Genomic DNA, 17,099 nt, shown 5'->3' on the forward strand with positions numbered 1-17,099 from the left:
CGCTACGGTATTCTACTTTGTATTCGAATATCGAAGTAAATAGTGTACATGCAGTAAATAAGATTGTTTTAAAATTGTATGTCTCTTAGCGTTATCCGAGAAAGAGCATGGGGAGGTCCCCGTACGTTGTTTCCAATGTAAAGTGTTTGTTACGGATTTGTGATATAACGGCAGGCTCACTTGCCTACTGGCATTCACAATCGAGTTGGGAAGTTTACATTATAATTGCAGGCCCCATTGCCTACTACGCGGACAGAATCGATTTGGGGAGTTTTCGTTAAAATGGCAGCCCCCCTTTCCTACTTCCAGACAGATTACAGTTGAGGAGTTTCTATTACTGTATAATGGCAGGCAATTACCCTACTATTACTCGAAATTGAGTCGTGCAGTTATCATTATAATGCCAGGCCCATTTTCCTACTGCCAGCCAGCTTACTGCCAGTCACACCAAGTTGGTGAGTTTCCATCAAAATAGCAGGCCACTATGCCTAATGCCAGTCACATTTTACATGAGGACATTTCTTTATAATGGCGGGCACCCTTGCCTACTGCCAAACACAATCGGGTAGGGGAGTTTTAAACAAAACTGCATGCTCACTTGCCTTCTACAAGGCCTTCCTTACTAATGACAGTTACACAGGAGTTGGAGAAGGAACCCTTTCCTACTGCCAGTCAAAGTCGGTGTGGGGAGTACTGATTACAATAGCAGACCCACCCTTTCTCGATCGCTACAAATCGACATCAGTGAATATATATAGATCGACATACGAAAGTATATGCGTGTTTACAATATTGAAGACCTTCATTTACAGATTAACTGCTACTAAACGTACGTCATATCGACAAAGGTTATACCATAAGACACGCCGGATTTAGTGGCCTAAATGGCTGGTCCTATGATATGTCATCTATTCTTGGGTCAGATTGAGTTAGAAACATGGAACAGGGTAAAGGTTTTGTAAGATTATTTCACATTACATTACTTTTCGGATAATTATGTGACAGCTGCATACATAGCATTTGGCTCACATATGGCTACTGGGTGGGCCAATTTTCGTGAAGAGTTTAATGATTCTGTATTTCATATAAGTAATCGAAAGTATGAATTATGCTTGTGAAAATTCCAAATTGATTTAACATCGATTAATAGAGAAAAATCAAACGTAAAAGGGATACAGGTACGGCAAAAAGTCATAAAACCAAGGTTGTAGATCATTCCAAATTGAACTGAGATTGTGCAATCCGTTATGTGATAGGAATTTCCGAAGGTCTGCACCATAATTAAAATTGCCTGCATATTTCGATATTCTTCGGGGATAAAAAGTAAAAAATTTAATGATCTAGGATGTTTTCTGTTCGTTTCAGGCTAAAACGTATAATTTTGTCAAATTTCAATTATCTTCTTTTTCTTCTGGCAGATTATGCCGCAATCTGGATTTTGGGCGAGGCGGGTAAAAATTAGGACTTTCAGGAAACTAAACCAAAAATTATGGAGATGGTCATTATTACCCCTTAAACGGAAAGCTGTATGATACGAAAATTTCGCCAAAATAGTCAGTGTTGAGGCACACAGTCGTTACGATTTGATTTATATAGATAAGGAATCTGCTCCATGTAAAACACCTTTTTGGCTATGTCCGCTGGACTTAACCTGCAAAAGTGACCATTCATGATATCTCCCTTATTAATCCTCCTGACGAAAAAATGCACATGAAAAAAAAAAGAAAAGGTTTAGAGGTGGAATTCCATCACGTTTGGTAGATTTCCAGTCAGGTTGGTCTTGTTCTGTATATATTGTGGAAGAGTAAAATCACCATTTCGGTTCCCTATAAACCGCCAGTCCATTCCGGAACATGAAATGTTATTTACGTTTAAAACCTACCTTTGGACAGGTGGATGCTAAATATAAATTTTGGTTCGAATGTCTTCAGTAGTTTTCAAGTTGTAAGGAATACGCTTTACACGCACCCGCTCGTGAGTTAAGTCCGATGGGACTTGTACAGAAAAACGGTCCATTAATGATATCTCCCTTATTAATCCTCGTATCGAAATGATGCACATGAGAAAAAAGGTTTAGAAATTAATTTCTACCAAGGTAGGTAGATTTCCATTAAGTTTGGTTGTGTATATTTTGTGGAAGTGCAAAATCACTATTTCGGTTTCGTATAAACCCCCAGTCAGTTCAGGGATTTAGAAACAATATTTGCCCTAAAACCTATCAAGGTCAGGTGTATTCTAAATATGAGTCTTGGTGGAAATACATCCAGCAGTTTGTAGCACTCGCGTACATACGGCGTAATTAAGGAAGAAAATAATACAGTTAAGAAAGTTGAAAGTAATAGAAAATGGATTATAACTGAGGACAGCCGGATAACGACAAATATGTAAATGCCAAGTGAATGTGTTGGCAAATCAAATGCCCCTCAATAAATTATGCTAGTGTGAGTTATGGATATAATAAAGCAGTAACAGAGGAGAAATTTAGGTCCAGTGATTCTTAGGTAAACAAATAATAAGAATATGACTAATGGTGTTATTACTTAATCTATTCGAGGGCGGTTATAACATCCAACGATATTCCGCCAATATCCCGCAGATAGGCCGATTGACGCCTCTCTTGCCTTCTACCCAAGGAACAACCACGAATTTAAAAGTATGATGAGGAAAATGTCAATACGTTACTTCCCTGCTGTCATGCAGTCAGAGACGTTGCCATGGTAACCTGTAGGTTCGTTGTCGGTCTGTCGGTCACTCAATGCAGAGCATGATACCAGCGGAAAATTGTAAATTTCTCCGTCATGTGAAGAGTAAGGTAAATTATGAACATAACGAAAGTTGTTTATAATGAAGAGACGTTTCACGTACGGTAAACTAAGTTTACAGAAAATCAATAGTATAAGAGAAAATGGAGGAAAACCGTTCCGGTTTTCCTATAAACCCCCCGTCTGTTCAAAGATTTTAAAATAATATGCATATCGAATCCTTCTCCGGGATGAGTATACTCTAAATATGAAGTTTGGTTGTGATCTATCCAGCCGTTTCGACCTGATGGTGGAAAAAAACATTCTGGTTTTCCTATAAACCCCCTGTGTATTCAAAGATTTTAAAATGATATGCTTATCGAAACCTTCCCCGGGATGAGTTTACTCTAAATATGAAATTTGGTTGAGATCTATCCAGCCGTTTCGACGTGATGGTGGAAAAACCATTCTGGTTTTCCTATAATTCCCCCGTGTATTCAAAGATTTTAAGACGATATGCATATCGAAACCTTCCCCGGGATGAGTATACTCTAAATATGAAGTTTGGTTGAGATCTATCCAGATGTTTCGACGTAATGGTGGAACAGACAAACAGACAGACAAACAGACAAACAAACAGACACGAAACGTAAAAACCACCGATTCGGTCTTGAGTTGACCTAAAACGGATAAATATCTGAAAAATTGGCAAAACAAAAGAAATTACAGACAGCGGACCCCCTACAATTTTATTTATATAGATAGATTCAATACGAAAACACAAAGGCTAAGAATGCAAACCGTACCAAAGTCGTGAGAAACAATGTTAGGTTAGGTTATGTTGATAACGAAATACTCTTCCTGAATTGATCATTATAGACGAGGTAACGGTGCTTTCCTTTTCGGAGGAGTTCTTGCATATTTTTCTTACTTCTTAGACATCCTAATCGAATTCTATACGTAAGAATTGGACGAAGTAAGATCGTATTAATAAATTGCTGCGTTCGTCATTCGTACATGCCACAGTTCTGCTTACCTGGTGTTACCCAAACATATTTACAATCCTAAAGAAAGGTAAAATATGATTGATTTATAACCTCAAATGTTGTAGGCCCTACTAGTGATTTTTACAATACGGCCATGACAATAGGTAAATCTAACAAATTACGAAATACCGAGCTCGATAGCTGCAGTCGCTTAAGTGCGGCCAGTATCCAGTATTCGGATGATAGTGGGTTCCGACCCCACTGTCGGCAGCCCTGAAGATGGTTTTCCATGGTTTCCCATTTTCACACCGGGCACTAGACCTTTCCTGTCCCATCGTCGTCATAAGACCTATCTGTGTCACGAAAACCGTGACTATATAAGGCCAACGTACAAGATTCACAGTAACTGTAATACGTCGTATCGGCAAGTAGGGTCCCTAAATGGTATGGTTTGCAATACTGAATCGAACTCAACAGAAAAAAACCATAAATCACTACCTTCATTATTAACAGGGAAGAAAGAGTAAGTTTGCACCCTTAGTGTATAGGTACGGGTACATGGCATGGAGTTATAACATTATAAATTAAATGACACCGAGGCACAGGTCTATGTCGTCTGATGGCCCGGTAGCCCTTATCATTATTAAGTATTTAATCTTCCATCGTGCATGTTATTAGGCACAAGGGACACTGGTGCCTGTAGGTCCTCACAATCACAGAGGGGAGAGTCACTCTGCAGGTTCAGCTTGGTTCTGCCAAGACTACCTCAGACCGTTCCGACCTATCGAAACTGTCCACAATGGTGGCAGTTGGAGTGCTAGCATGTGTTTGTTTTGATTTGCGTAATTCGTGTTGTTACCAAATATTTACGGTAATTAGAATATTATTAATCGAAAATTATACCTATTTATAACATTTGTAATGTTATAGAGCCTTTTTCAGTGACGTAAGAAGCCGTTTATTCATAAAGGTGATAAGGTGATTGTCCTCATGTCCTTCTCAGAACCTATTTTCTTTAAATTTTCACTTACCTGTGAGTATGTTTATAGTTTATTTAGATGGGTCTTATGTGGTGTGTGCCTGGATGTAAGTCCAATTATAGGGTCAGAGCAAAAGCTTCAGTGTTCATATTTCCAAAAGTCCTAGTGCCGTATTAAGGTAAATTGGTTGGTTGGTTGGTTTCCTTGCTCGCTGCTTTCTCTCTGCGTATTTCCCCAGGAGCAATACCAGCGAGGCAGTGGATTTTCTCAAGCGTCCAGTAATGATTTCGCAGCTTTCGTTGAGTACAGTGTCAACCTGTTGCGTATGGACTGTACTAAACATATTCACCCGGAGAATAACATAGGGCTAAAACTGATGTTCTGAGGGATTGTGGCTGAGTTCGTCAAATAGTGTCTGTCAACTTACCTGATGTTTTGTCAATGTCAATAGGGAAAATTTCGAACCAAGTGATACTAGTGCAAACTTCTGAAGTTACCTATACCTATCCTAGCATTTTCCCAAATCAGCCAACGTACCTAACAACAAAATTAAATCAATCCAGGAAAGATCCGAAAAATCGTGGCTCAGAATTACGGCCGAGATATGAACATTTTTAAACGGTTACAGGAATGATGTAATTGAATCATTTCTACTGTTTTACAACGGAGGGCCGTAAACGAAATCTAACCCCATTTCTCGTGAGTTGAAATGAGGATTACCTTCCTTATATCCGTTGACATCTATTTATCTTATTTGCTGTCCGGAGTTTCATACGTGAAATATTTTACTGGTGTGTGTGATAACATAATTCTCCCTTCGTTATTTTTCCACTGAAATTACAATTACGCGATTGTTTTTGGTGCATGAATATTCATATTTTGAGTTAATGAGTTGCATTTCATGACGTTTAACTTGTGATGTATTCTTTAGGTGACTCAGAATAACCATAAATAATATTCCCCTCAATCTCTCATGTCGCCCACCGATGTCCGCCATGTTTTTTATGGGTTACGGTCTAATGTAATCGTAGTTGGTCTTGGTTCTGCCGACTCCAGTTCGTAGTCCGTTGAGCGCCCTTCATGTAGCCCAGTCCTCCTTGAGGCCAGGAGGGAGGATTCCTTTTGGAGTCATCCAATCGGAGAGATGACCAGTACTTTCCTTCCACATTCTCGTTCTAGCGGTATCAGTGTTCATGTCGAGACCGACTGTTGTCCGAAGAGAGAGGTTGGGCGGGGGAATATCCAAATAGTGGGTGTGTTTGTGATGTGGATGCCTTCACTCTTTCCTTGCTCGCTGCTTTCTCTCTGCGTATTTCCCCAGGAGCAATACCAGCTAGGCAGTGGATTTTCTCAAGCGTCCAGTAATGATTCTGCAGCTTTCGTTGAGTTCAGTGTCAACCTGTTGCGTATGGACTGGACTAACATATTCACCCGGAGAGTAACATAGGGCTAAAATTGATGTTCTGAGGGATTGTGGCTGAGTTCGTCAAATAGTGCCTGTCAACTTACCTGATGTTTTGTCAATGTTTCTTGTAAGTAGACTAAGTGTGCGAACCAAGGTGACTCCTCGATATCTGCGAGTGAAGCAATAATTCAGTAGTTTTCCCTTCCAATATACCTTAAGTTTCCGGGATGTCTATATGTGTCGCAGGCGTAAAGCTTTTAGTGTTTTTTGGTAGTGGTTGGTCATTTGTATAGGATAGGAGGCAGAACACTGCCTAGGGGCAGGCCAATCCATTGGTTCCTCCATCTATTTCGTTGTTCTTGAAATTCAGTTAAGAAGCGACGATTTTCCGGGACAGTAGTTACCATTATCGTTACTTTGATGTCGCCAGTTGTTCAGTAAAGCTTTTGTAGTAGGATGCAGTGATTTATGGCACCAAAAGCAGCGGAAAGGTCAACTAATGTCAATTCAGCGATTCTTGTAATCTCGAAACCGTTCTCAATGCATTGTGTTAGATGTAGGATCTGTGCTATACTACTCTTTCCCGGTCTAAATACAGCCTGTTGAGGTATAAGTAGTTCGTCTAAAACTCCCGTTAATGGTTAAGTAACATTCATTCCATTATTTTACATAGTGACATAGTAAGGAGATTGGTCTGAAAGTTTCTTGCCAGGTTAGGGAACAGCCATCACCGTGATTTCCTACACATTTTCGGAATCTTTATCCCTTGTATAGTCGCGCGATAATTAATACGTTACTAGTTGCGCACGGAGGTAACCTCCGCGGTTAAAAATGCTCGTGATTTTCGTCCTTTAAGATGTTGTTTTGGCATGTTCGTTTGCAGTTATCTTCGGTATAATTAAAAGAAACCCTTTTAAGTACTTGTAGGTTTTTTTTACACAGTTTGTATGATCTAAAAGCAGAGTACTGTAAACCTTAACTATGTCGAATGATCTTATGATATTAAATTCGTGAGACTCGCCATTACCTACGACGATCACATCATATGAAATATGAAATAATATTTTTCTAAAATAAGTTTAGAAGAACAAAACAACAAGGTCATGCACTAAAATATAAGGCAATTTACTTAATCACACACGGAAGAAACGTCCAGGCGATGTCACTCGTCAAAACAATGTTCCCTCACTTGCACACAGGATACATGATCGCGCCGAAATGCTGACGGGACGAGTCCAAATGAACAAGGAGAAAGGTATAGGGACGGGGAGACCCACAGTTCAACAGGGAAGTTCAGTATCTTGCAAAATGTAATCGGTCCGGAGGAAATCTCCGTGGGCGACTAATTAAGTGTTAAGGACATCGAACAGCTTTTAAAAAGATCATAGGCCATTCCTTCGTAGTTGGGCCAAAGTGTTTGCTCAAATGTTATATCATCTAACCCTGTTGTTTTATCATTCATGCAGTTTTGAATATATTTCTCTAACTCACTCAGGTTAAACGGTTGAGGCTGGCTCTGGCTTCTTTATTTATGTGGATCCTGTGTTCCATCTTTCTGATAAGGTGATTGGTCTTTCCATTGGAGATGTGTTGTTTTACAATTTGGTTCGCCGAAACATTGGCGTGGGTGGATTCTTAATTTGGGTCATTACTGAGTCGGTTTAGCATTCTCCAAGCTTTCTGGCTATTTCTTGACATGTCTGGTTCGTCGATAAGGTGTATCAATGCGTCTGTCGTGGCTACTGAAATACAAGCAAGGTGCTGTCTTCCTACTGAAATAATTATTGCAGTAGTTGATGTTCATATTAGACGAAAATGACTCGAACATGTGATACTGTTTGGTGACTTTAATACGAATGTACTTGGATCTACGTATGACTCAAGACAGTTGCTAAACGTATTTGAATCCTGTAACATGACTATGCTTACCCTAAACCCAGCTCACCACGATCACTCAACTACGACTACTTCCGGTACCTGCAGTGATCTAATGATAACAAATGTAATCTTGACGAAATTCTCACTCACGGCCAGTTCCCAGTCCTAGGTATTTCACATCATGACCTCATTTATTTAGCATACTCAGTTCGAGTTCCACGATGAAACACATTACATCGCAACTCTTCCTACAAGACGCTTTTGCCTTCCCATGGCATGAAGTGATATTTATAAATAACCTGGATTCTAAAATCGAAAGATTTAACTTCCTTCTATACAGATTTTACGACAAGCACGCCCCAGTACGCAAAGCTAAGAACGCGTAAACCTGCACCTTATTTAACGGGCGAAATCAGATCGATGATGGCCCTTCGATGCAATATAGAAGCAGTACCGACATCTCATCAGACAATTTTTAACAGTACCTGTCTAGAGAAATAAAACGAAGCAAGCTATCAGGAATAAGAAATTTGCTTATTTTCAGCAGCCGGAAATTTGAATTCAAGGATCACCTGACGCCTACTGCGTTCAGCCGGCATTGGAAAACCGGACAACAAACCTTCCGAACCAAATATTGCACCAGAGGAGATAAATTCGTTTTTGTCTGCTGCTAGAGTACACACTCAGATCCCATAACAAACACAATTCGATTGCTGAAATATTAAAACAACAAACACCGCACCGTCCACTTTTCACGTTTCGCACTATTAGCCAGCACGAAATAAAAAAAATCCATATTTCCCATCAGTTCAAATGCCAGAGGCAGCGATAATATTTCTATTTGTCCCCTTAAAAATATTATAGATGCAATACTCCCAAACATATTTAATTACTGCATACACACAAGGACCTTTCCAACACTGTGGAAAGAAGCTCTTGTAATCTCCCTACCGAAGAAACCCTGCCCTAACCTACCATCTGATTACCGCCCCGTTTCGGTTATTGCAGCGTTGTCTAAGGTTTTTGAATAATGGCTTCACCAACAGCTGTTGGAATACTTTATCGATTCTCTCCAGTCTGGCTTTAAAAAAAAAGAACACAGTACTAGCCTTACTGAAGATTACAGATGACGTACAACAAGTCAAAGATCGAAGACAAGTGACGATCCTTACCCTCCTTGATTTCACTAGTGCTTTCGATACCGTAAACTTAGATATTCTTGTGGCAAAATCAAGAGCCATGCATTTTATCAATCAATTGCGTGGGAGGACATCAGTAGCCTTTTCTTCATATTGTGCTTCTCGACTAAGTGGTAGGTTCCGAGGTGTCAGTGGAGAGATGGCGTGGGAGGACATCAGTAGACGAATAAGTTTGAGTGGTGTCTTTAAAAGTAATATAAAGATCTCAATATGAAGATAAAGTTGGAATTCAAGAGGACAAATTGGGGCAAATATTCGTTTATAGGAAGAGGAGTTAGGGATTGGAATAATTTACCAAGGGGAGATGTTCAATAAATTATCAAATTCTTTGCAATTATTTAATAAAAGACGAGGTGAAAACAAATACGGAATCTGCCATCTGGGCGACTGCCCTAAATGCAGAGCAGTGGTTATTGATTTATTGATTGACTGACTGATTGAAGGACCTTCTTTCTTACGAAAAATCACTAATTAAAAATCACAAATGCCGTTATACACTTTCACTGAACGTCCCGTCCGACTCGTTGGCTGAACGGTCAGCGTACTCGCCTTCGGTTCAGAGGGTTCCGGGTTCGATTCCCGGCCGTGTCGGGGATTTTAACCTTAATTGGTTAATTCCAATGGCACGGGGGCTGGGTGTATGTGGTGTCATCATTATCATGTCATCTTCATCACGACGCGCAGGTCGCCTACGGGAGTCAAATAGAAAGACCTGCATCTGGCGAGCCGAACCCATCCTGGGATATCCTGGCACTAAAAGCCATACGACATTTCATTACTGAACGTCGTCAGTCAAGAATACTGTCACTTCTCAGTTGTGATTTATTTAATTGAAACTGTGAAAATATGCTTAATAGTCTGATAAAGTATTATCCTTGATTAGATATAGTGTTTAAAACTTTTACACGTGTTTCCATTTCATTTTTGACCGGTCTAGGAAACCAAGAATAAGGACCGAGAGGATTCGTCGCATTGACTATATGTCACTTCCTAATCTGCAGGCCTTTAGGCGGTCGCTTCATAGGCCAAGACCCATGGGATTTGTTTATCTGAGTTGTGTCTTGCGCAGGTGCGACATATTTTCATACCAAAATATTTAAGCCCGTCTCTGTGGAGTAGTTGTTAGTGTGATTAGCTGCCACACCCGGAAGCCCGGGTTCGATTCCCGGCTCTGCCACTAAATTTGAAAAGTGGTACTGCGCCCTGGTGGGGGTGTGATAAGCGTCATGCAATTATGATGAATTATTGAGGAATATATATTTCATTTTCAGAATAAAGAATATCTTACTGTACATACAGTAAGAGCAGGCCAGGCCGAGATGGCATGGTGAAACCTGCCACAGACTGTTGTCTCCAATAAGATTAAGAAACACAATGAGTGACAGAATTAGAATTCTCAGAAATTGTGACGACGAGGAAAGAGAGAGGATAATTTGTTGCGAAAGTTTTCATAGCTCCAGGCAGAATTGGTAGCGGCAACAACGCATCGGGTCGTGCGGAAAATTCTGAGAAATGACGTAGGGGTATCTCCATGTACTAGCGGGAGTTGAACGCGAGGTTGGCACTTGAAGAAAAAAATATGAGCCTTCCCGGTCCCGTGGTTTATGTGGACCAATAGAAAAATTCATCGACCAGTCGCAGGTACGCCAACTTCGTATTGTAAGAAGCACGAGAAACCTGAACTCCACGAATTAAATTTAGAGAAGGAAGTGAGTTATACATTCGGAATCAGGTGGAATTTATAAGCCTAACCAAGTAAAAAAAGTTATTAAAAGTCACTAACTGATGGAGATTGATTGGCGTAATTCTGAGAATTCATGGATGCTATCCGCTGATTGGCTGAAGGCAAGGGACGCCACAATATAGCGCGAAATCCCGAGCCGGGAGACGGCAGCTAAATTCGCAAATATATCAATTACCAGCGAACGATAATAGTTGAGAATTGGTATAGAGCCTTTGAGAACATAATTACATCATTGAATCCCATATTTAAGCCACGGGCCGAACCGCAAATTGTCGTATGAAGATATCGGGGCTGCGCGTCCTAAGATGACCATCCGTGAACTCGGAAGAGAGAGGATACAAGTATAAATATAAGGTCGTGGACAAGGACTGACTACTACTTTTGACAAAGTGTTCGGGCTGATACCACGCCTGGGGTGCGTGACAACTTCTGATATTTTGTTCGAGCCGTGATTACGCCAGGGGTGCGTATGTGTACTTCTCGTGGAGTAGGGTTCGAAGTATTATATTGTTACATAGTACAGTGATTTAGGACGTGATGTAGCTCATATTACAGTCTTGAGCAGTATACTAGTATGAAGTGTTTCAAATAGACAAGACTCAGTAAAGCATAACTTACAGAGTGTGAGATTCTACCAACAGATTAGGAAGTACGTTACGTGAGAACGGTCGCGAGTGTTCGATGTATTTCACCTAGTAATAGTCGATTACAAACTGATACCTGGTCAGCTACGCGGACGTGAGACGGGAAAATCAAGTGCGCGCCGGGCCGTTTGAATGTGATATCGAGGTGTCACCAGTTCCTTAGTGCCGGGGAAGGAATGAAGAATATGTGTATGAATTAGGCGGGTCAGATAAAGGCCAGAAGTGTAAATTTTCAGTTCAATGTTAGTGTGTGTAAATTTGTTAAAATGTTAACATTTTAAATCTTGAAAATTGTTATGTGTAAATCTGAAATGTGCATTGGATTACTTCTTCAAGCTGTCATGAAAACAAGTAGGATGCAGGGCTAAGACTGGACGGGGCCTGTGCTCCTCGTCCGGCTTAGCAGACTACAAAAAAGAGATGAGTAACCTTTTAAAATATTTGTAGATTGCTATCGTTAGGGGGAGGAAATCATATTATTTTATCATGGTAACTTGATTGTGAAACGAGCCATTTCTGGCTCGTGTAAATTCATAGATAGACAAAGGGACACATTAATATGTACATAATTAGATCAAGCACTCATCATAATTTTGATTATTTAATAGAGTAGAGTAGGGTTTATTTGTTCATTCAAGCGCTTGAGTTGTTTGATATGATATGGAGCACGTTTCACGTAATGTTAATATGCATTTAGAAGTGCTTCCAAAGTGTTTTTCCGTTATCGGAGATTTTATAGATATTAAGGCATATTGTTAAGATAATCCAGAGGTAGGGTTGCCCAGTGATTTAAATTGTTGTGGGACTCAGGCTTTGAGCGGGCACGGGGGCTGGGTGTATGTGGTGTCATCATTATCATTTCATCTTCATCACGACGCGCAGGTCGCCTACGGTAGTCAAATAGAAAGACCTGCATCTGGCGAGCCGAACCCATCCTGGGATATCCTGGCACTAAAAGCCATACGACATTTCATTACTGAACGTCGTCAGTCAAGAATACTGTCACTTTTTAGTTGAGATTTATTTAATTGAAACTCTGTGGTCCGCCTCTGTGGTGTAGTGGTTAGCGTGATTAGCTGCCACCCCCGGAGGTCCGGGTTCGATTCCCGGCTCTGCCACGAAATGTGAAAAGTGGTACGAGGCCTGGAACGGGGTCCACTCAGCCTCGTGAGGTCAACTGAGTAGAGGAGGGTTCGATTCCCACCTCAGCCATCCTGGAAGTGGTTTTCCGTGGTTTCCCACTTCTCCTCCAGGCGAATGCCGGGATGGTACCTAACTTAAGGCCACGGCCGCTTCCTTCCCTCCTCCTTGCCTATCCCTTCCAATCTTCCCATCCCTCCACAAGGCCCCTGTTCAGCTTAGCAGGCGAGGCCGCCTGGGCGAGGTACTGGTCATTCTCCTCAGTTGTATCCCCGACCAAGAGTCTGAAGCTCCAGGACACTGCCCTTGAGGCGGTAGAGGTGGGATCCCTCGCTGAGTCCGAGGGAAAAGCCGAACCTGGAGGGTAAACAGATGATGATGATGATGATGATGAAACTCTGTGAAAATATGCTTAATAGTCTGATAAAGTATTATCCTTGATTAGATATAGTGTTTTAAACTTTTACACGTGTTTTCATTTCATTTTTGACCGGTCTAGGAAACCAAGAATAAGGACCGAGAGGATTCGTCGCATTGACTATATGTCACTTCCTAATCTGCAGGCCTTTGGGTGGTCGCTTCATAGGCCAAGACCCATGGGATTTGTTTATCTGAGTTGTGTCTTGCGCAGGTGCGACATATTTTCATACCAAAATATTTAAGCCCGTCTCTGTGGTGTAGTGGTTAGTGTGATTAGCTGCCACACCCGAAAGCCCGGGTTCGATTCCCGGCTCTGCCACTAAATTTGAAAAGTGGTACGAGGGCTGGAACGGGCTTCACTCAGCTTCGGAAGGTCAACTGAGTAGAGGTGGGTTCGATTCCCATCTCAGGCATCCTAGAAGTGGTTTTCCGTGGTTTCCCACTTCTCCTCTAGGCAAATGCCGGGATGGTACCTCACTTAAAGGCCACGGCCGTTTCCCTCCTTCTTCCTTGACTATCCCTTCCAATCTTCCCATCCCCACACAAGGCCCCTATTCAGCATAGCAAGTGAGGCCGCCTGAGAGAGGTTGTATCCCCCGACCCAGAGTCTGAAGATTCAGGACACTGCCCTTGAGGCGGTAGAGGTGGCATCCATCGCTGAGTCCGAGGGAAAAACCGACCCTGGAGGGTAAACAGATAAAAAAGAAGAAATTTTTATTTAAATAAAAAATCGTTTCCTAATTATTACTAAGTGGAGAGCGACTGTGTGACGTTATATGCAAGCATCAAATAGAAGTTGCAGAAAAAATGAATTGATTTCGTTTTGTTCGGTTTTTATTACGTCAGAAAGAAATGAGCGACGGCTATGGAGTTGAGCACCCTCTCAAGAGGTGCCTAACCATTTCGATTGTGCTGCTATCTAGCAAAGAAAGCGGAATTCTACACTACTCTTCTTATGCCCGAGTTACTGAGAGTGCACCTGCTGTGGGTGGTGGCGCTATCCTCTGCCTGGCGTAAAAGGCGACTAAAATGGGTCCCAAAGGCTTTTGACATGGGAGCGTGGGTTGGTGACCACGGGGCACTTAGCTGAGTCCATGCATTGCTTCCACTTTCTTGTGTCAGGATCATTTATCCTGTCCGACCAGTAATGGCGGTTCGTGACATTTTACTCTGGTAGGGCTGTGCCGCCATCTCTTCCCCCTCCCCAATCGGTCCTCTTTTCACTGACCAGCACCACGATGCTTTAGATGGATAATAATACGTCTAATAATAATAATAATAATAATAATAATAATAATAATAATAATAATAATAATAATAATAATAATAATAATAATAATAATAGTAATAATAATAATAATAATAATAATAATCCGATGACAATGGCTGAATAGAAATCTACTTGCACTACAACATTAATTAATGAAGTACGCTACATTCGCGTTGCCATCGGCCGTAGCCATGTTGAAACACCGCATCCGGTGAGATCTCCGAAGTTAAGCAACATTGGGCGTGGTCAAGATTTTGTTGGGTTGCCACGCGCTGTTGGTGGGGGTTAAGGGAATGGAGGAGCGGAAAGGAACTGGCCACCCTACCGTACGTAAACTCCGGCTCTGGCACACCTCTGCGGAGGTTCACACCTGCCTTAGGGCAGAATACACCCTTACCTTTACATTGGCATTTATGCACACACATTAACAGGCTAACAGCTAATGCAATCCCGACTACTATGGCACTGCACTGTTTAACAGATCACAATCATAAGTGATAATAACGACATTCATGAAAACAAATAAACTGTACACTGAATTTCTCTCTCCTTGCTCAAATTTCAAAGCATGACAACGCATTTAACAATTGACCACCCTACAGAGAGCCCCGTCACGTTATGGTTACATTTTCAATCTTCATTGCAGCTTCTTTATAGAACTGAATTGTTTAAATAGTCAGTATATTGGAATTCATTGTTTTGTAAAATGTTTTTGAATTAATCTCTAACAACAATTAATGTAAGATATGGGGGTAAAAAAGCCTAGGTAGGTACATTGTAAAGTAGCTGGTGATGTTGCTGAGGTCTCCGCCGTTCAGCGCTTACACCCGCCTGTACTCTTCCTTTCCCTGGCAAACCCATATCGTCCTTCCAGACTCCTCCCGCATCCCGCACAGTTGCTAACTCTTGGATCCTACTGAGGGCTCTCCCGAGTGTCTCAAGACTAAAGAGAAAATATTGTGCTTTCTGGACAGCAGCCACGGTCTGAAAGCCATTGCCATTTCCTTGAAAATAGAAAAGCAAAACGTTTACAGCCGAAATAATATAATAATAATAATAATGTTATTTGCTTTACGTCCCACTAACTACTTTTTAAGGTCTTCGGAGACGCCGAGGTGCCAGAATTTAGTCCCGCAGGAGTTCTTTTACGTACCAGTAAATCTACCAACACGGGGCTGTCTTATGTGAGCACTTAGAAGGCCAGCGCCTTAACCGTCTGAGCCACTCAGCCCGGCCCGAAATAATAAAGATAATATTGTAGAACCTAATAGCACACCGCATAAGTTCGATTTCGCTACATTTGTCCGTCTCTCATGTTATCACTTACAGAGTGAAATGACGTTAAATGTTTTTGAGAACGCGGCGGGGCACCAACACCATATCAAGGAAACATGAAAAATCACAATTTAAAATAATTACATCTAGAAATGAGAAAGCTGCACACTGGTCAACTAACCTTGAAGAAGAGAACAGATACTCACTGCGTGACACTAGAGTGTCGATGGCTGTTTATATCCGATGACCTGCCTGCCTGCTGCGACCAGGCACTGCATTAGCGTCTCCTGTAACAAGAGAAATATTACCAAATAATTGTACTGTACCTTAGAAGAACCCTTCATGGCAAACAGCAGCTGACATCATTGGATACTTAACTGTAGAAAGATGCAAAGTGCCAAATGTATGAACAGAAGTTAGTACAAAATTTAAAAATTTTATTTTTTATGTGAAATGGAGTCCGCCTTTGTGGTTAGTGTGATTAGCTGCCACCCTTGGAGGCCCGGGTTCGATTCCCGGCTCTGCTGCGAAATTTGACAAGTGATACGAGTGCTGGAACGGGGTCCACTCAGTCTCGGGAGGTCAACTGAGTAGAGGTGGGTTCGATTTCCACCACAGCCATCCTGGAAGTGGTTTTCCGTGGTTTCCCACTTCTCCTCCAGGCAAATGCCGGGATGGTACCTAACTTAAGGCCACGGCCGCTTCCTTCCCTCTTCCTTGTCTATCCCTTCCAATCTTCCCAGGCCCCTGTTCAGCATAGCAGGTGAGGCCGCCTGGGTGAGGTACTGGTCATCCTCCCCAGTTGTATCCCAAACCCAGAATCTGAAGCTCCAGGATACTGCCCTTGAGGCGATAGAGGTTGGATCCCCTCGCTGAGTCCGAGGGAAAAACCGACCCTGGAGGGTAAACAGATTAAGAAGAAAAATGTGAAATGGAAGGAAATAGGAATATTCTAGTTACAGGGGCGAGTATAATACAAACTTGAACTGTATTTTCCCGCCCTTTTAGATGCTCTTAGCATTTTCTTCCTTCCCGGTCATCTGAAATTGGAACTGACGTGAATTAAGCCTAGTTCTACCGCCGGGCCCCTTCCCTCTATTAGGTGTTTCTTGGGTTGTTGGTAGACAATCACAAACACCCAGACCCCGAGCTGAACTGGCCAGTAATAGAACCGAGGGCCCTAGCACTGCCAGGTAGCCGCACAGCGTGAACCGTAACACAAAACTCTGATTTTCAAAGTAACTTCTAAATCGCAATATTTCTGTCCTCATTTGTTCGAAGTACAAAAGGGCACAGAAGAATATCACATAATCGAAAATTTGTAAATACAATTTAAAAATCACTACCAACCAAACCAAACCACATGGTGCAACAGCCCCGAAGAACCGTGGCCTACCAGGCGACCGCTGCTCAACCC

General features: G+C 41.8%; 1 protein-coding gene across 1 annotated transcript in view; it reads right to left on the reverse strand.

The window, feature by feature from the left end:
• Nucleotides 1–17,099, reverse strand: part of LOC136864048 (potassium voltage-gated channel protein Shaw) — a 393,645-nt gene that overhangs the window by 55,663 nt on the left and 320,883 nt on the right. The window contains exon 2 of the mRNA XM_067140580.2: nucleotides 15,889–15,969. The gene's annotated coding sequence lies outside the window, so the exon portion shown is untranslated. The remainder of the gene's footprint in view (nucleotides 1–15,888; nucleotides 15,970–17,099) is intronic.

Source organism: Anabrus simplex, chromosome 1 (genome assembly GCF_040414725.1).
Source record: "Anabrus simplex isolate iqAnaSimp1 chromosome 1, ASM4041472v1, whole genome shotgun sequence".
NCBI lineage: Eukaryota > Metazoa > Arthropoda > Insecta > Orthoptera > Tettigoniidae > Anabrus > Anabrus simplex.